The 21,568-nt window shown below is 39.5% G+C and overlaps 1 protein-coding gene and 1 long non-coding RNA gene across 38 annotated transcripts in view; both read right to left on the reverse strand.

The window, feature by feature from the left end:
• The window catches only part of LOC128017574 (receptor-type tyrosine-protein phosphatase delta), a 294,348-nt gene extending 282,349 nt beyond the window's left edge, over nucleotides 1-11,999 (reverse strand). For 14 of the 37 annotated variants that reach the window (XM_052603004.1, XM_052603001.1, XM_052603013.1 and 11 more), the window contains exons 1-2: nucleotides 11,797-11,998; nucleotides 11,671-11,699 (exon numbers count right to left, since the gene is read on the reverse strand). The gene's annotated coding sequence lies outside the window, so the exon portion shown is untranslated. Of the gene's footprint in view, nucleotides 1-11,670; nucleotides 11,700-11,796 lie in introns of all 37 variants that reach the window. The other 23 variants (XM_052602980.1, XM_052602992.1, XM_052602991.1 and 20 more) reach the window with 3 other exon arrangements.
• Nucleotides 12,000-14,703: 2,704 nt separating this feature from the next.
• Nucleotides 14,704-21,568, reverse strand: part of LOC128017682 (uncharacterized) — a 181,154-nt gene continuing 174,289 nt past the window's right edge. Inside the window, exon 2 of the long non-coding RNA XR_008184501.1 lies at nucleotides 14,704-15,608. This is a non-coding gene — a long non-coding RNA (uncharacterized LOC128017682). The remainder of the gene's footprint in view (nucleotides 15,609-21,568) is intronic.

Below are 21,568 nucleotides of genomic sequence, written 5' to 3' on the forward strand. Positions count from 1 at the left end.
ATTTTTTGTTTACTTGACTGATTACCAAACCAGATATTCCAAAGGCCCGCTGTTATTTTGACAGAAAAATGCTACAAAGTATATCGTTTACATATAGCGTGTCAATTCTCTCTCTCTCTCTCTCTCTCTCTCTCTCTCTCTCTCTCTCTCTCTCTCTCTCTCTCTCTGAGAGAAAGCGACGGCGAATCATGCACCTTCACACTAGAGTTGAACTGAAAAACATCACAGATCGCTTGACGGAGAGTGAAACCCTGAATTAACTAATGTTAACTAATGAAGCCCTAATGTAAAGTGTGAACGAACAATAAAGAATCAAAACACTTTCAAATAATATCTAGGGCATGTTGTAGTCCAGATTAAAAAACAAAAAAAGTTACAGAGCCCCTCACATGACACGCAGGAAAAAATATAAGGCTAAATCGTGTGCACGATTGACTAAATCATTCACTCAATGTACTAAAACGTGCACATGATTACTATAGCGTTCCTTCGATTTACTATTGCGTTCACTCAATTTATAAATTGTGCGCATGATTTACTAATTCGTTCCCTCGATTTCATGCACACAACGTAATGAATTACTCCGGGATATTGGTTTGTTTGAAATCAGAGGGAGTGTGTCAGCCAAATTTAAAAAGTTAACATATTAAGTCATTTGTGGATTAATGCGTATTGGAGACGCGAACAGTTTAAACTGGTTCAAGAACATCCGGTTACATCGAATGATTCGTTCATAAACCGGATATCACTAAACTGCAGTGAACGCACTCACAACAGACACGGAAGAGAAGACAATGCTGAATAAAATCGTTGTTTTTGTTATTTTTGGACCAAAATGTATTTTCGATGTTTCAAAATATTTTAACGGACCCTCTGATGTCACATGGACTACTTTGATGATGTTTTTCTTACCCTTTTGGACATGGACAGTATACCGTACACACAGCTTCGATGGAGGGACTGAGAGCTCTCGGACTAAATTTAAAATATCTTGATGAACGGAGATCTTACGGGTGTAGAACGACATGAGGGTAAGTTATTAATGACATTATTTTCCTTTTTGGGTGAACTAACCCTTTAAGTATTTGGCACTGTGATGAACAACATAGCAAATACACAAATCAGAATTGCTATTTAAAATTGTTTAAATATGTTTTAGAAACTAGAGCAGCTGATTTATTTATGGGGCTTCCAGAGTAAGGGCAGCATCTTCTGCAGTTTAGCACCATCTGCTGTCAGAGAGTGAATGTGTGTCTCTCACGTGTTCCCCTATGTGCTTCTCATGCGTGCTTGTTTACATCAGAGCGGCACACGAGTCTTTTAAGCAGGATACAGCGGTGTTGTGCAGTTTGACCAGTTGATGGGAAAAGTTTTCTTAAAATGCATACCAAATTCTGAATAATTTGTATCATATATGTATTCACAGTATTTAGAAGTGCCCACAATAACAATATTGTGCATATTCATTACCGTGATATATTGCATTACCGAATGCCAGCACATGTCTAAGAAGGTTGTTATTATTACCATCAGGATGCCATTCTCCATGCTGATTAATTCTGCATGTCTTACAGTCCTTTTGTTATATTCTTAGTTTATTGTATTTTCACTCCTTTGTTCTTTGTCTCCTGGTGAGCAAAAGACACAAATAATCAACAGAAATCACAGAGGAAATCTGTCAAGTCTAGAAGTCTCAGTTGTGGGACTGTGAGGAAAGCGGTGTGCAGAAGCACAAATTAACCACAGAAATTATAAAAAAACAGGATATATTCAAAGACAAATTCTGTTCATATCTACAAAGAAATCTGAAAGTTGAAAATTGTATGACTTTATGGAAACAGTATATTAGGGCTGGGCGATATGGCCTAAAAATAAAATCTCCAATTTTATTTTTTTTAATTCGATTTCCGATTTTTTTCAGATTTTCCCCCCTACTTAAGGAAAGCAATAAGTACAAACAGCAGACAACTTAAAGCAAATTTAGCTTTTATTTAATCAAAAGTAGGGCTGCTCCGATCACGATCGGCCGATCGTTAATGCGCATCTCGTCAGTAAAGCCGGTTCTCTAATCAGCGGTAAATTCCATCAGGTGCGTGATTTCACATCGCGCAGCTGTTACTACACAGAGCCATTTGGTAACTGAGAAGATGCGCAAATAAACGCTGAAAATGAAGTGGATTTGTGCATCTTCTCAGTTATGGCTCCTTGTAGTAACAGCTGCTCGATGTGAAATCACGCACCTGAGGGAATTTACAGCTGATTAGAGAACCGGCTTTACTGACGAGATGCGCTTTAACGATCAGCCGATCGTGATCGGAGCACCCCTTAATCAATAGCAAGACAAATGTAACCCCCATTTTCATTCACTAGAGTATTATTTTTTTCTCCTACTTCCACTTTTACCTCGGTACATATTTTCGCTGAGTTTAATACTTTTACTCCGATATTTTTTTTATGTGCTGCATCGTTACTCGTTACAATTATAATAATGTTACGAATCATTCCATTACAAACCACTGCCAGAACTGTGGATGGCATGTTTGATGAAGCTGGCACATCATTGAGCGAATCAAGCGAGACTGCGCGTGCTGACTGAACTGCTGTGAAGAGAGAGATGAACACCGAGCCGAGCCAGATAATGACTCGTTCACGAGTCAAGAACCGGTTGCATCGGTTTTCGGATGACCAGTAACGTTAGTTCTTTCTGACAGTTCGATTCAATAAACCAGTTGAAGAAAACAGTTCACCGATTCTTTTGCGCTCGATGCAATGGCATCATTGGCGTTGACTGCACATGGGCTCATAACATTAACACAGAATCAGTTCAGAATCAATCACCAAAAGAATCAGTTCGGTTCCAGACGCTCTGTGTGTCGGTTTGCTTCACGCTAAATCACACATGCGCAGTATCATCAGCTCCTCGGTTCACGAATCGGACAGAAACGGTTCTTGACTTGTGAACGAGTCATTATCTGGCTCGGCTCGGTGTTCATCTTCAGTTCTCTCTTCACATCAGTTCAGTCAGTGTACTGTTTGAGTCAATTAATTACTCCGGGATATTGGTTTGTTTGAACTCAGAGGGAGTGTCAGACACATTAAACAAGTTAACAGCTTAATTCATCTGTGGATTAATGCGTATTGGAGACGCGAACTTTTTAAAACAATTCAGTTCGATTTGGTGGACTGTTTAAAAAAGATCTGGTTACATTGAATGATTCGTTCGTGAATCAGATAAGTGAGTGAAGTGACATTCAGCCAAGTATGGTGACCCATACTCAGAATTTGTGCTCTGCATTTAACCCATCCGAAATGCACACACACAGAGCAGTGAACACACACACACACACTGTGAGCGAACACCCAGAGCAGTGGGCAGCCATTTATGCTGCGGCGCCCGGGGAGCAGTTGGGGGTTCGATGCCTTGCTCAAGGGCACCTAAGTCGTGGTATTGAAGGTGGAGAGAGAACTGTTCATGCACTCCCCCCACCCACAATTCCGTCCGGCCCGAGACTAGAACTCACAACACTTTGATTGGGAGTCCAACCCTCTAACCATTAGGCCACGACTTCCCAATATCACAAACTGCTTTGTTTTAAACTGTCTTACAACAGACACGGAAGAGAAGACAATGCTGAATAAAGTCTAGTTTTTGCTATTTTTGGACCAAAATGTATTTTCGATGCTTCAAAAAATTCTAAATGACCCTGTGATGTCTTACGGGTTTGAAACAACATGAGGGTAAGTTATTAATGACATCATTTTGCAAATTGGGCTAACTAACCCTAGTAACCGTTTTTTGTTTACAAGAAGTTACAGTCAAAGGAATTGGGATTGTCCTTTAGGTTAATCATTTGAAATAGTAAAAACAATAGGTTCAAACTTTTGACTACTTTCTTTAATAGCTACATAACACAATACTTCTACTTTTACTTTCAGTACTTGAGTAGTAAATTTTAAAATAGACTACTTGCAATACTTAAGTACAAAAAATGTTGAATACTTCTACTTCTACTCAAGTCACTTTTTTGATAGAGCACTTGTACTTTTACTCAAGTATGGTTCTCTAGTACTTTATACATCTCTGGTGCTGCTACTTTTGACTGCGATGAGCTTTAGGCAGCGTGGGGTCTCTTGCTCCATGTCTGTGGCAGCAAACCCATACCAGTTCCAAACAACAGATGATTTTATTCCTTTCTTGAGAATAAACTTCCAACTCTCACCGGTAGCCATGTTGCCGCTTGCTGTTTCCTGTGTGCTATGATGTTGTTGTTGTCGCTTGCCATACTGCCATGTGCCAAAAATTCGCCATTACACAAAAACTCGATTTACTTATTTTTTAAATCGCCTGTAACAAAAAATTTGAATTAATTCATTTAATCGATTTTTCGCCCAGGCCTACAGTATATGGAGGGTGTACTTCTGCTTCAGCATTGATACAGTGTCTAAAGGTGCATCCTGTGGATTTTGTGATACTCCTCCTTGGTTTTTCATCCAATCGCCACCAGACTCGTCAACGTATTCTCAAAATATTGGAGATGCTAAATTGCCAAGGGATTTTTGATATCTCCAATATTTTGGCCATGGCGACAAATCTATTGCAACAAAGGGAAACAGGGAGTGGGTAATTATAACCTGCACATACAGTGTCTGATTTTGATGAAACTTCAGCAGTTTGTATGTTGTATAAGGCCAATCGCACAGATGTGACTAATGGGAATCAAAGTCATAACACCAACAACTGGCAGCAAAAAGTGTGTCATATTCAAAATGCTTTGAAATCAGACTCTTATCTTTACATGATTTACTTCATCAGAATAATATCAAGACACGGTAGAGATAATTTTATATAAATAACAGAGTAAATGTATGACTTTTCTGCAAGAATTAGCAAAAAAACTGAACAACATTCAAGTTTTTTTTTTTTTCTTTTTTTTCTTTCTAACCATCAGGTCCAGATAAAGTCTACTACTGTGAAGGGATTCTTGGTAGCTTAAATACTGTTGCCATGGCAATATGCCAAACTTGTTTTTTTTTTTACAGAATTCATTAATATTTTTCATTTAAGTTAATAAAAATGTTCAAGTTATTTCAAAGTGCATTAACTACAGATACTTTAAATGTTAATAATGTATAATTGTTTAACTTAACATTAACTAAAATTAATAAATGGTATATAATTAGTGTTCATGACATATAATATAGTTAATTTTAACAAATTAAGCTGTATTGTAACGTGTTACCAAAGTTTTATCATTCTGTGTGTGTGTGTGTGTGTGTGTGTGTGTGCGTGCATGAGTGCATATATGCGTGTGTTTATATTAGGGGTGGCACGTTTCAATTTTTTCAAGGTTCGGTTTGTTTCACAGTTTTAGAGTCACGGTTTCGGTACAGTTCGGTATGTGCTATGTTTACGGAAAAACTATACTTTCTAAAATAAGAAAGACCAACAGCACAAATAAATCCAACAGAGTAAAAATAAAAAAAAAATAATTTTTGTTTAGGGAGGTCAAGCATTAGTTTTTAGGCACAGAAATTGAATAAAGTAATCAAATGTAAAACAGCACTGCTTATTGGACTGTATAAATTAAAGATTGTTCTTTATTAAAGTAACAAAAGCTTCTTTAGCTTGTCTGCTGTAGGATACTTACCAAGACGGGCATTTTCGGCATATTTTTTGTCTTAATTAGTCCATTTAAACACTATACTTCAGAGAGAGCTTAATATTTGCGTGCGTTCTGAGGCAATTGTTTGTGCGCTTCGGATAAGCGCACTCACAAATTTTCTCACTGTGCGTACGAGCTCATGTCCTTTGGCTCTTAAATGTTTAAATTAGTTTAGTTTAAACACAGATATCAACGTGTGCTGTTCAGGTCTCATCTGTGCGCATGCGCTATCAGCACCTGGATGATGACAGAATAAATGACTGCTCATAATCCAGCATAAGACATTCATGTTGAACAAAAGTGAATGGTTTGTCCAATATTTTTTGTTTCTCTCATCACTATTGTTGTAATGTCTGGGAAGCCAGAATGCGCATCCATCAACAGAAACATATATTACCTAAACCCAGTTTGTTTTACGTGCGATTTATAGCAAACCATATTACAGATGATTGTCAGATTTAGGAACGCAGTCCCAGCGCGTGTCAAACCGTGTTCTGTTTTTTTCAGCAAACCGTGCCATCCCTAGGTTATATATGTGTAATAATACAGTATATCCATTAAAACCAGACTGCCATAGGGTTTCTGTAAATGCATGTTCTCTGCACTGGAGGCTTGGACCCGTCATCACTGCTTGCAGCTATATTCTATACTGTATCGTCTCTTGCTTCAGTCAGAGTATTTACATACACTCAGCATCCTTGTGACCATGATGAACTTAATGAGTGGTCAGTTTCTGCACCATGCAACAATTATACCTTCCGGGGAACAACAGTTTCCAGTATCATTGAAGGGATAACTTTCTATCTTGCCTACCCCTAAAAGCTAAATATTAATATTATTTTTAAGAGTATTCATATATACCCTTATAGTTCTATTATGAAACTGTAGGTGTAAATTAAGTACTGTGCATAGGTGTCTATTTGAGGGTACGGCCCCTTTGACAAGGTGTTGTACCAATAGAGGTAAATTTTTGGCACATTTATTCTGAGAGTATATACAACACTTTCACTGCCAGCAAATTGAAGACTGCTGAATAAGCAGAGAAACTTCAGGAGGGGGAATTGGGAGACGCTTAAGTGCAAAGGTAAGTTAGCTGTAAGGTAAAACATCAAGGGCTCCAGGAGAAGAGTAGAGGGCAAGGAATAAAGAAAAGCCAACCAATGGATGAGTTAGTTCTTGCATACGTGAACTAGCTGAACAAGTTATTTAACATGTTTGACCGTACAAACACTAAACCATGTATTCAATAGTTAAATAGTTGCGACCCGAGGTGGAACTAAACTAAAAATTGCAGCACAGCAGGTAAACAAGGAAATAAAAAGACTCCACTAGGACCAGATGACATGCTGAATGTGAATCTCTGTATGGTGAGAGTCCCTGAGCACCAAATAGGGTCCACCTCAATCCCTAATGATTGAAGACTAGTACGACTGACTCGTTTCTAGCCCACCTAAATCTCCTATTGGAGCCCGGAATCAAGTCGGATTGTCTGTCATCTAAATGCTGCTAGATGTGTCACCTGGACATGGTGAGAGAACTGTGTGGACTGTTTTCTGACTCCAGCAGAGAGAGATGGAGGCTCCATGATCTGACGAATCATACGCTGCCTGTCAGACAGACCACAGATTGAGAGACTGCAGAAGTGTGTGTCTGAGCAGGTGAGGAGTAGCACAAGTGACAGCTCAGGTCCTTCCATGTGTGCCGCAAGATGCTTGGCAGGTTTTACCAGTCTGAGAGAGTGGGGCTGTGCCTCAGAATTGAGCTCATTCTCTGTCTGCTGCTGCATGAAGCTCTGAGAAGATTATCAGAAGATTGTTTTTAGATTCCTGCAAAATGCGAGCATGGGAACATCACTATCGTAAGATTTGGTTTTGCTTTTAATATAGACAAATAATTCATATAGAGTACTTAAATACTGAGACCCTAAAGCATCAAGTTTTGTGTAGCTAAGCAACCAACAGCCCGCAGATGTTCCCCTTTCCACTCAAAGCGCTCTGTATAACTCAGATTTACTTCAGGTCTTCTGTTTCCTGCTCAGCCATCACAATTGATAGAAAGTCTGTTCCAAATGAAACCCTAAGACCTTGAAACCCACACTTTCACTTATTCAGAGCTTTGATTGTCAAGGAGATGTTGCCAAACTATGAGCATGTGAGCATCGAGTGTGTATAGAGGCACTCCTGATGACCCGTCTGAATGCCAAAATGACAAACAGGACACCCTATGGCCTTGTGGACTTAATGGACACATGTGGAGTTTCCCATTTGGGACAGGGCCCAAGTGATCATAGAGCCATAGGAAACACAAACACACCGACTACAACAACTCCACTTCCACTTCACACCACCAACAACGTGGAGATCTACAACCAGTGAAATGTTACGCTGCTGGGATGAATATCAGTACTCTTGAGTCACTGCACGACCAAATGAGCTTGGACAACCAGCACACTAACTAACTTTACCCTAGCCAAACTGGGATATTGTAAGATTACAATTTGATAGCTACAACTTCAGACATCCTTCATATTGGGAATGCACCTGTGTGGTAAAGATCGAATGAACAAGTCGATGAACAAGATGGGTCTGACCTAGACCCTCCGAGTTAAAGGCTGTGGAGGAGACAGGTGTCCAGACTTATTGACATTGGCAGTGTCTCTCACACTCTTTCGCTGAAATGAAGAGCCATGGGTTGATCCATCCTCAATGTCTCCCATTCCTGCCTAATATCTGTATCTGTCTGGATACAGGGTCTATCCTGAATGCAGCCCTCTATGTCTCTTCATACCTTATACTGTCTGATTCCTCCAAAGTGAGAAGAGGACTGCTGATGGCACCGCTGCCAGAGGATACTCATGAATAACGCTCATATGATCTGGTCTTCACCCAAACCCCCTGAGTACTGATGACACCTAATCATCATGTGTGTTTCCTCAAACTTGTCCATAGTGTCAAACTGTGACAAATAATCACACAACCCATTGAGCTCTAGTTCTTGCACTCTAGTGAGTAAGAGTTGGCCGAGATTAGCTCACTCCAATGCGTCTGAGTCATCTCTCAGTGTGGAGTTATGTCATCGGATGGGCGGAGTCATCTTACCTAGTGGGTGGAGTCATCTCAGCTGGGTAGCGTGTGTGGGGTGTAGAGAACATATGGACAGGATGTTAGCATGTCAGAGAGACACAGAGAGAGAGAGAGACATCTAGCAGTTGGGTTTAGTCTCAAAAGGTGGAGCAGGTAATCGGAAACATGACTGTCTGCTCCTGCCGTCCTCATACACTTTCTGATTTCATTGTTGTTCATCCTTGTTTTATTCTATCGCTCATTCCTCATTATTTGACTCTGCAAGTCGAGTCGAGGAGAGCAGATGGTGGATCACACAGTGAGACCAGCCTGCCGTCCACCTCCATGCCCCTCCCCTCCGTTTCAGTTTTAATGTGCTTTATTAGCATGACAAATAACAGTACGTTCATACTGCAACAGCAGATGCAGCTCGGCTGCTGACAGTGAAAACCAACAAGACAAAACAGCATTAACGAGAAGAAAAGAACTCAAAATCAGCACTAATGATACTGCTCATGATTTAAGAGATAGACCAGCAGGGTTGGGGATGACAAACATGACGTAATCAGGTGACGTCGGAAGCAAGAAACCCATTGCTTGTTTCACAGGTTCATCTGCTCATTCTGTCCTGACAGATTTAGCTTGCTGTTCTTGAAGGAGGAGCTGAGTCCCATGATTCGCTCAAGCTCTGAACAAACCCCCAGAACACAGAACTGGACACAATCTGGGACTGGAGCTCGGGATAGAGATGGAGCGCTGGAGGAATCACTGCTGCTTATGATTGCATTTTGAACTTCATTAAATTCCAAACACAATGCAAGATACTTTTTTTTTTTCTAATAACACATTTATTTTATAATTATTATCTTATTATTATTTTTAACTGAAAATGCAATTTTAAATAAATAAATAAAAACAATCATGCTTTCAAAAAACTAACAATATGTTAATGACTTTTAAAAAAAAACATTGTCTGTTATTTTGTTATGTCACAATAATTATTTTTCATAAATCTAACATTTGTGTAAGACATACAGATTTTTTATATATATATATTTGGTTTTGAAATGAAAATCTAAAGATAATCTCAGCATTTTTAATTTAGTTTTCATTATGTAATTTCAATGAATTATGTATTCTTTATATGCAATAATCAGACATAGATCTTTTTTTTTTAAAAAAAGAAAAGGAAATGGTGTTAAAAATAGTTTTAGGTGGCGTTTAGTTTAGATGTCACACCAGTGTGTCCGATACTCCAATATTTCATATCAGCTGCTCATTTACACTCCACAGAGAAACAGAAACACACACAGACACACACACACACACACACACACATATTCATGATGGAAGTGAATCTCCTGAAAACGTCAAACAGCAAGCAGATCGAATCACCTGACACTACATCCTAATATAAACTATGTGTGTGTGTGTGCGTGTGTGTGTGTGTGTGTGCGCGTGCGTGCGTGCGTGTGTGTGTGTGTGTGTGTGTGTGTGCGTGTGTGTGTGTGTGTGTGTGTGTGTGTGTGTGTGTGTGTGAAAGAGAGACAGGCTGCTAAACAGAATGACATAACTTCACAAAATGAAAAACACACACACACTGTGAAATATTCAGACTGTGGCGTTTTAATGGTCAGAATAAATTGAGCATTTTACCGCAGTGTTATTAAACACATTTAAGAGATGTTAGCAGATCGAGCCGAGACTTCCACAAACGCTGCACATCTCAGACTCAATCAAAGAAACATCAACCTTCTCAGCGTTTGCATGAACATATGAGCTCTCCCCAAAAACATTTTCTATTTGAGTTGTTATCTTTCCGCTTCAAGCTTTAAACAGCCCAGTGCTCCGAGCAGAGAGCTGTGGGCGTTATCCAGGAGGAGAACATGCCTTATCCCCTCCACACACACACACACACACACACACACACACACACACACACACACGTTCTGTATAAGCCGCTGCTTTACTGATAGAGAAAGCATCACCAGAGCCCTGGAGAGAACGGATCGACTACAGTACAGACAGACAGAGACGAGAGAATAAAGTGGAGCAGCAGCTGTCTTTAATTAAGAGTCATTAATGTGAACAGAAATAATGAATTCACACCACAGAGCACACGGGACACTGACGAGAACAGCGAGAGATTCGACTGAGATCAGCAAAAAAAACCTCAAGAGTTCAGGATGAGCACAAACACACGCACATCAGCACATTTCAGCAATCCTCTGGCCATTTGAACAAAGATCGCAAGATTTCTGCTGCAAACTGGAACTAAACAAAAGTCATGCATTAGAATTTGACATAAATAAATAAATACTGTATGTACAATGGGATGATAATCCATATGGGAACGTCTCTGCTTCTGACAGATTTATCTCAATTGTCCCAAATTATAGCGCGCGCTCACACACACACACACACACACACACACACACTTGGACCAGGGACTGGAGTTGGTCTCCCACCAAAGCTTTTCTGCCTGATCAGACATTTTTCACCATCATCATCATCATCATTATCCTCATCATCAGAGACCCAGAAATCCCATGACCAACTGAAACAGCACCACTGACCCAGAACACACACACACACACACACACACTCCTCACAGAATCACAGATGTAAGCTTGTGCTCATCTCACTCTCACAGCGGCTGATTTGTGTCTCACTACAGCTTTTCTGACATTTTTATCATCTTCATAAGAGTCCCAGAAATCCCACAACAACAACAAACCTGAAATACACACACACACACACCCACACACACACCTACTGCACACATGTCCGGTTCACACACACATTTACACACTCCTGACAGAACGACACTCACGAGTCTGAGCTCATCTCTCTCTCTCACACACACACACACACACACACACAGTTTCTGCACACATGTCCCGATCACACACACACTTAGAGAGAGTGAAAGTATCTGTACTTACTCCAAACGCTGAAGATCACAAAGCAGAAACTGAAACACACGAGAGAAACACAATCATCAGTAGAGTAGGAGGAAGATGAGGAGGATGAAGATGCTGAAGAAGATCAAGAGCATGATGAAGACTCACCCAAAAGCTTCAGAGGAGCGCTGAGGACCCGGAGGAAGGTTTTATGTCTTTCTGTCACTCCAGCCAGAAACAGCCGTGATGAGGAGGATGAAGATGAGGATGAGGATGAAGAGCGTCTTATTCCACACACTGACAATCAGCCGCGATCATCCGCGCGTCCGACGCCCGCGAGCATCACAGAGAAACACGCGCACGCGGAGAGGAGCTACCTGACTCTGTGTGTGTGCGCGCGCGCGCGTGTTTGTGTGTGTGCGAGACTGACGCGCGCGCCTGCAGTTCCGCCGCGCGCCGCCGGATGGCCGGAGAAACGCGCCGCACATTCCAGATCATCTGAGTCGTATGGATCATAATAATATTAAATATCATCTCGTCAGCTGCGAATTAATGCCTCATATCGACGGATTAATCCATCTGTAAAAAAAAAAAAAAAAAAAATATATAAATCAGCTCTGTTTATTTAAGAACTCCTCCAAGCTAAAAGAAAAAACACTGACAAACCTTCTGATAAAAAAGGTTTTTTTTTTTTTCACTCCTAGCTAATTTGAACGTTAAATTAACAATTACTTTTTTTTATCATTTTGCAATCATTACAGTAATGTTACTGCTCAACGTTAAGTATAAAAAAGTTACATTTATACCTATTTATATGTAGAATGCTTCAAGTTCGCTGGAGCAACACTAACAAAAATGTGTTCTAAGAATATGTTGCTTAAGTTCCCGTTAAAATGTTATGTTGTTGTTTAATGTGAAATGGTTTAAAAAGGTTTTTTTTTTTTTTTTTTTTTTTTTTTGCTTGGTTATACAAACTGTAACGAAACAGTAAGTATATTATTATTATTATAATTAGAAGAACGTCCAAATACAGTGTTTCAGAAGTCCCCAAAGTTCCTTGAACAATGTAACCTATAAATGATGTTTTTTTGTGCTATTAAGTTGCTCTTTTAGAGGACTGCCAGAACATTCCTTGTAAGATATGTGAACCCTACCCAAAGTGTGCTTGTATTCATATGATGTTATAGACATGAACCATCTTTAAAGTACTGAGTAAGCCGTCAGCGGTGTGAAGCGCGCTCAGAGGCGCAGAGCCGTGATTGTGACGTCACAGATGAGCTGGAGATTCAGCAGGGTCTAAAATAGAAAACCACGAAGAGGCAGTTTTCACCTCACACACCTGCAGGACAGCCTCATAGTGTGTGTGTGCTCTTCAGGTCAGCCGGTAACACACACACACACACACACACACACACACACACCTCACTTACCATTAGCTTCTGTAAAGAGCAGAATAATGTCAAACAGAGAGATACACGGCTCATTTTACTGTTGACGTGTGCATTATATTGTGTTTGAATGTGAGTCAGAGCCAATTAGTTTTATTATTTTAAGGGCCAGGACAAAGAGTTTGAATTGAATGCAGGAAGTGAACATCTGATTCCGGCGCGGCTCGTTTGCCTTTATTCGCTGCTCTACAACTGAAACACAGAGCTGCAAGGCTGGTTTAAATTTAGAAAGAGAGAGAAATAGAGTTAGTGTCTCGTATGCTGAAGTCAGGCTGTGTTTGTCCTCAGCAGCTCCTGAACAAACAGCTCTTCATCTGGACTCAGACCTGCTGCTCTGTCATGAGCCGTCGATGCCTCGATCATTGTGCCTTGAATCTGGGTCACGTGGAAATATTCAATTGCATGAAGTTAATAAACCCCTGCTGGCTTTCTCGCTCCTTTAACATCATCTTGGCGTATTATTTGCGTTAAAATTGTAACTGGTCTAAATCGAGTGGCTCACAGCATCTGAGCATGGAGGAGCCAAAGTACAATAATATTTTGGACATGTGTGTCATTTATAATCACTGACTATGATATCAGCTACTAGACTAGACAACAGGTTAAAGTTAAGCCACTGAACTTCCTCAACGTCACTTTTTTTCAGCATGAAACATGATCAAGAGTGTGTGGAAAAAGATGCACACTTTAGCATATTTTAAAAGAATACTTAAGGAAATAATGTGCTTTAACCAAATATACTTAAGTGTGATCTGAATGTAATGTGTCTGGACATTTAATTGCATGTTAATTGCATTTATATTAGCTTAGTGCAATTTGCTGAACTTAAGAGTGTTTTTGATCCACTTAAGTAGGACGTGAGTACATCTTTATATGTAATTTTATAATTACTTCTATTGTCTTTGAAATAAGGTTAAAGTACTGCTGAATGTAACGACAAGTAGCTACTTATGATCAACTCAAAAATACTTTAAAGGGGTCATATGATGCAATTGTTTTTTTTTTTTTTTTTTTCCTTTCTCTTTGGAGTGTTACAAGCTCTTGGTCTGAAGATCTGTAAAGTTGCAAAGACTAAAGTCTCAAGTCCAAGGAGTTTTTTTTTTTTTTTTTTTTTTTTATCAAAGTCTACCACGGCTTCCTTAAACACCTCATTCTAACAAGTCCCACATGTCTACATCACTGTGTGGGAAAGATTTGCATAACGCTGCCCAAATAATCACGTAAAGAAAGAAGGCGTAACTTTGATTCTGGCTGTTGTCTCCGGCGCCATGTTGTGAAGTCGATGTGTGTTTGATTGTCAAAGTGAAACTTCTTTGTTTGGTCTTTCAAAAGAGGAACTTTGCAACTTTCCAACTGTGCTTCTGACTCACTGTCTGTAAGTATGTTTTCGTATTTAAAGAATTTGCCACTGATGATTCAGACGTGAGTTTTGAGCAGTGTAGAGTAGCGCTTGTCGTATGCCATTTCTCCAATCACAAATGCGGGCATGATTCTATGTTGTTGCGGTGCGATACACTACACAACGCATGAAAAATCAGTAATTATGTCCCCATTGGATGCATCGTTTGTAATGGGTTTTACTGGTTTTGTCTTGTCGCACCGGGACACTTGCATCACAGTATGTTAATTCAATTCAATTCAATTCAAGTTTATTTGTATAGCGCTTTTTACAAAACAAATCGTTACAAAGCAACTTTACAGAAAATTATGTTTCTACAATATTTAGTAGTAGCTAGTAGTTTGTGCACATTTGACAGGATTTTAGAAAAACTAAAAAATAATAATAATACAAGACGTAGTCAGCTAGACGATGAACTATCAATATTATTAATTAAGTTATTATATGATTCAGTCACACATTTAGGAATAATTGTTAGTTCTGTTTGTTCATTCAGGGTTAGCATCATCTGAGGTCCTCTGATGGTCAGCATCATCTCTTCTCAGGTGTTCTGGATCCAGACTGGAGCTTGTGTAAATCCTAGTTACCACGGGATGTGAATCCCGTGGCAAAACATAGAAACAAAATACAGACATCATTAGCATAGCTGCTGATCCAACAAAGTAAAATTAGTTTAACCCAAGCTAATGAATAAAAATGCACCTTTGATCAGATGCAACTACACTCACAATTAAAAAGATACATTATTCGAATGCTTGGCGAAAGAGATGTGTTTTTAATCTAGATTTAAACAAAGAGAGTGTGTCTGAACCCCGAACATTATCAGGAAGGCTATTCCAGAGTTTGGGAGCCAAATGTGAGAAGGCTCTACCTCCTTTAGTGGACTTTGCTATCCTAGGAACTACCAAAAGTCCAGCGTTTTGTGACCTTAGGGTGCGTGATGGGTTGTAGCGTGGTAGAAGGCTAGTTAGGTACGCTGGAGCTAAACCATTTAGGGCCTTATAGGTAAGTAATGATAATTTGTAACTGATGCGGAACTTAATAGGTAGCCAGTGCAGAGACTGTAAAATTGGGGTAATATGATCATATTTTCTTGACCTCGTAAGGACTCTAGCTGCTGCATTTTGGACGACCTGTAGCTTGTTTATTGAAGAAGCAGGACAAGGGGCTTAACATTGTCTTGACACGCTTGAGGCAATCAGCCTTTGAACCTAAAACCAAAAAACACTTTTAATTTCACCAAATAATGTTGTTTTTGACCACTTTAATGTAACTGAAACGTGTATGTTATATATTTAGTATTTAGACACATTTGTACATTTTGTGCAATTTAGTACATATTAAATATATTAATTTTAAATGTAGAATTAAAATCATGTTTAAGTATGTTAGTCAACATAAAAAAAGGGTACTCATTTAAACGCAATCAAATATTATTTAAACATTATATAAAATGTAGTTAAAGTCAAACTTTTCATTGGACATTATTACAAAGGCCACTTTTTAAAAGTGTACTTAAGTGTGTTTAGAAAAACAGGCATGAAAGTGTCTCTCTTTCAATTACTTAAGTTGCCTTTTTATGTTATTGAATATCACTGAAATAAAAGGCCGCTTAAAGTGATAGCATTGGTCCCCTTTGACTTGCATAGTGCTTTTTTTATACTTTTAAGATTATATATGTATATGCATACTTTTAAGATTGGAAATACACCACAAGTGCATTTATTACAATCAAGAACAGGGCTGAATGGTGAACACCGAAGTCTGTTCTGTTTAAGTGACAGAAGCGAAAAGCAACCGTGTATCAGAAGAGGAGCAAGTCATTTCAGTCAAACCATCGGGAAAACACTCTGCCTTACTTCACTGACAAAGTTTTGATCCCTGAGGTAACAGCAGTATCCAGAAAACACCTGATCTGCTGCCGATGCATCTGAAAATATCCACATTGTTAAATGACATTCTGTGAAGTTTGTCTAGCAACCATTAGTCACTTGCCAATTAAAATCTCAAATGACTTAATGCTTAGAAGTCTGTCTCTTTCTGTGGCAGCGTTCTGTGAATACTGAACAAACACCTGCGCTCTGAAGCGCCATCAGGATTCTAGCGGCTTCCTCACAGTCTTAATTGTGGAGGCTTCACACATTTATATTCCCAGCCTTCTCCTGCTCTCTCCCAGACGCCCTCACGCTCTTTCTCTTGGCTTTGAGAGCCAGGTCTTCCTGACCCATTGTTCTGATTTTACATATCATATGCATATCTGAGCAGAGATATTATATGTTATAAATGTTGTTCCAAACCCGTGAGATCTCTGTTCATCTTCTGAACACAGTGTGAGATATTTTAGATTTAGTCTGAGAGCTCTCAGTCCCTCCATTGAAGCTGTGTGTACGGTCTACTGTCCATGTCCAGAAAGGTAAGAAAAACATCATCAGAGTAGTCCATGTGACATCAGAGGGAAGAGAAGACAATGCTGAATAAAGTCATAATTGTTGCTATTTTTGGACCAAAATGTATTTTCGATGCTTCAACAAATTCTAACCGACCCTCTGATGTCACATGGACTACTTTGATGATGTTTTTCTTACCTTTCTGGACATGGACAGTATGGGTCTCATTCATGAAACATTCGTAAATATACGAGTAAATATCTGAGTGATTTGCGCGTAAAGAGAACTTCCTGAAAACTCTTCTCCTGATTCACAAAAACTTCGTAAACTTCAGATGTGATAGTGAAATGTGTGTGTGTGTTAATGAATTCCAATCAGTCGTAAATGGGACGCGCGTGTACGCTCATTCTCAATTACCATAAATCCCGCCCATTAAATCCGATAACTAATAACTATATATGAGCATCATATTATGACACCAAACGAAGGATTTCAACATGTCTTCTCAAAAGCGACTGAAAAAGAAACATTTCTCAGCTGCAGAAATTGAAGTTTTATTATCAGAAGTTCATTCAAAACGCCACATTTTATTTTCAAGCGTACTAGTGGCGTATCAGGTCCTAAAAAAGGAAGTTTGGCAGCATATTACAGATCCTATTACTGGCTCTCATAATAAAAGTTAAAAGAAAAACCGTATGTAATTAATATATATAATATTTTTTTTCAAAATGCTGTGTAAATATATACCCGATTAAGGTGAATTAAAATGCAGCCGTTTTAATGAGCAAAACGTTCAGACGTTAAACGCACTATTTACGTGTGGCTGGGAGCAGATGTAGATTTCTTTCGTACCAACTAACATTTGGAAAATACGAACGTTTTAATGAATCTGAAAATTTACGGCAAAACCACTTTACACGCGATTTACACAAAAATTCGTTCTGCTCGTGTTTCATGAATGAGACCCTATGTGTCTTATGGGTTTGGCATGACATGAGGGTGAGTCATTAAGGACATAATTTTCATTTTTGGTTGGACTAACCCTTTAAGTGGCCTTTTATTTAATTAACCTTAATATTATGGGCAAGTACAGTTTACTTCTTCGCAAAAGCTGAATGCAAGTGCCTAAATTTGTTATCTGGTTGATGGTCTGTGGAAAATCAAATGTGTACCAGAAGAGGAGCCAGCCATTTAATTCAGTTCTAACATGAACATACACTGATGACCAGGAGATGACCATAACAGTCATGGTTGTCAGCTTACAATCAAAACTCAAGGATTTACCTGCACAGACACTTGCTGGTTTAGATGGAGGACTAAAGGTGGATTAAAACATATAATTGTATTATGTATTATGAAAAGCTGCCCATAAATCCAGCCCACCACACCACCCTAGTTCCCAGTGTCTAGGGCCTTTCATTGCTTTCTTCAGTAATAATTACACCAGCCAGACTGTTGGCCATGACTCGGACTGTCCCGTCTGTCCTCAGATCATTCCAATGCTCTAGGAAGTCCCAGAATGCACCCCTGAGAATTAGCTGCTCACTTCACTCTCTTACTTGAAATGCTGTCGTGTCTTCAACAGCCTCTCAATTACTTTCTGTACAAATGTAAACCAAATATCTAAATATCTAACATTTAACTCACCATTAGTGAGATGGAGGCATATATGTTTAACAAACCAGTTTTCACAATGTGACGGTACCTTATAACAGCTACAACAAATGTGTGAATTACAAGAATAACAAGTCTTCAGTGTACCAATGTTTAGTCGATCAAAGTCATTGCATTATATACATTTAAACTTTACTAATTTCATTTAATTCAATTAACAAGCAACTTTGTCCAAAATTATTCACATTCTTTTAAAAGTATGCTAAAGTGTAAACATTTTTTTCACAAGGATTACCAAGATAAGACCAAGAAAAGCAGATGAAACCCTTCAAGTCATCGGTCCATGACTCCAGCAGCAGAGTTCTTGCCGAGTTGCCACTCGATGTTCCCGAGGATAACTGTAGGCTGGTTACACGAGGGAAACAAAGAATAGATCTGCCAGCATCACAGTCAACAAAAATAGTCCCTATTCACAATGGGGGAAAAAAAGAAGAAGAAGAAAGCAAATATGAAACTGAATTTAACTCATAGGAAAGTCCAGGCTCAACTTGGGATTACGTATTGCAATTAATTAATGGATACCCACAAAATAGTGCAGTAATTCTTTCCAAAGATTCACAGCACATGATAATTTCACCCCAACTTCACCTCAATTCTTTCTCATTATCATCTCAGTGTGCTTCTGTAGCGCGCAGGTCCAGTGGACTAACAGGATTTCTTCCCTCCACCTGACACAGGGTCAAATACAGGTTTTCCCCATAGTTAGGATGCAGGAGGCCAAACTCTACTGCATCTCAGGATCTGGATGGTTTTTCAACCCTTGGACCTCCTAACAGCATTAGACAATGTAATACTCGACGATGCTTAAAGGGTACATAACATACTGTACACAATTTCACCTAATCTCATGTTAATCTTGAGTACCTATAGAGTAGTACTGCATCCTTCATATATCCAAAAAGTCTTTAGTTTTAGCATAATTGTAAAAGAAAAAATACAGCTTTCTGATTCTTTCCGGAAAAAGCCGAGCTCCTGGAGGCATGCTGTGAGCGGAGCTATAATACTGATGTTTCGTGTTGTTTCCATTAACATATATTCACTTATTGTGCTGATTTCCAACAAAATACAGAAATCTGATGCAGTTAAACTTACCTGAATGGGGTCTTTTATCACAGGGACGGCTCCATGTTTTAATAACAAACGATGTGCAAATCCAGCGTCGACTTGGGCCTTGCTTATAAAACATCCGTCACTCTAATGACGAGAATACCCAAAGACACTTGATACACTTGTAGCGCTGTATTCGTGGGGAAGCTGAACACGGTAAACTTTCCCTTACATACAAAAACGCACCTATTTGGAGGAATTCTCGAACAAATCCTATGCAGCGCTGCCGACGATTGTGAAGCGCGTTGATGTGCGCTGTCTCGCTCTCCTCTGGTCTATGTGTGTGAGGCGCACTTTTTCAGACAGAAATGCTCATATAAAGAGTTTTGCTCTTGTTTACGTCATTAGATCCACGATAAAAAAAAAACAAAAAAAACAGCTGAAACTTGTACCAACCCGGAAGTAAGATTTTCGGCACAGAAATTCAATCATTCTTATAAATTATTTTTTACAACTTTGGCCATGTTTAGCATGAGAATCCATCTCTTTAACACTGTGAACAGCTCTGAATACACGAAACATCTTTGTACCCCCCCCCCACTGTACCCAACCCCGCCTTAACTCTGGTACCACTTGACAACACGGTACGTCACTGTAGAATTAAAATGATGTTTTGACAGACTAATTTGTTATACAGCCGACATCTAGGATAGTGCCACTCAGTTTTGCCCCTGGAGCCCCCACCACTATTTAAGTGAATCTAATACACTTGATTCAACTCACCAGGGGTCTCAATTATAAACAGCATATGCACAAAATAGGCATAGAAATTGCGAATGAATTTTTTTACGCATATATCGGGATTTATTATAAATAAAATTGCCGTAAATATGTGGAAGATGTTTATAAATCTTTAAAGGTGGATATTTTTCTTACACGATTGGATTCGTCTGAAAGAAGAAAGTCATACACAACTAGGATGGCTTGAGAGGGAGTATTGCATAATTTTCATTTTGGGGTGAACTATCCCTTTGAATTGGGTCAGTCTGATGAGGGAGATGTGCATTGGTGGGGGGTCCCCAGGTCATGTTGAGAAGAGCGGCCCCCGCAACACTGCACATTTGTGATGCCTCGCTTACTGACACTTGATGTCTTATAGTCTTTACTAAGGACCCTAATGATGAGTTGAATCAGGTGTGTTGATTCTGGAGATCTAAAATGTTGAGTGTTGGTACTGCCGGATAGGCCCATTCCAGTGTTTTTCAACCCTGGTGCGGAAACTTTGCACATTTTGTATGTTTCCCTAAACAACATCTGGTTCAGTTCAGCTCATTGGTAGAAACTCCAAGCACACTGTTCTATGGGATAGTAGATTTCCAGGAAATGTTTGTGCTGTTTGTCCCTGTGATTTCACCCCACCTTTCATCTGTGTCCCTGTCATGTACTTCATGACCAATCCTTTTGATTTTGACCACTGCCTTTGCCCTGTGCCCCCATCCTTCACCCTGTATGACCCCATGTTTTGCTCTGGGATGCCTTCTTTCGACCGTTAACCACTCCCTTTGTCTTGTGACCCCTCCCACCTTTTGACACAACTCTTCACCCTCTGTGATTCTCCTTCATGTGTGACCCCATCTTTTGCTTTGTGATCACTTACCTTTTTTTCCATGTGACCCCTCTTTTTGACATTTGACCACCACCTTGGCCCTGTGACCCCAATCTTCACACTGAATGCCACCATCCTTCACTTTCTGTGACCGCATCTATTGTTCTGTGACACCTCCTTTTGACCCCATCATTTCCCTGTGACTCTCTTTTTGCCTTGTGACCCCTTCATCTGTGACCCCATCCTATGGGTCTCTATCCATATTTTTATTTGCATTTTTGCATTTGCCCTTTGACCCTTTTTATAGACCTTTGACCACTGCCTTTCCCCCGTGACCCCTCATTTTTACCTTTGACATCTACATTTACCCTATGACCCC

This window comes from Carassius gibelio, chromosome A7, assembly GCF_023724105.1.
Source record: "Carassius gibelio isolate Cgi1373 ecotype wild population from Czech Republic chromosome A7, carGib1.2-hapl.c, whole genome shotgun sequence".
Classification (NCBI taxonomy): domain Eukaryota; kingdom Metazoa; phylum Chordata; class Actinopteri; order Cypriniformes; family Cyprinidae; genus Carassius; species Carassius gibelio.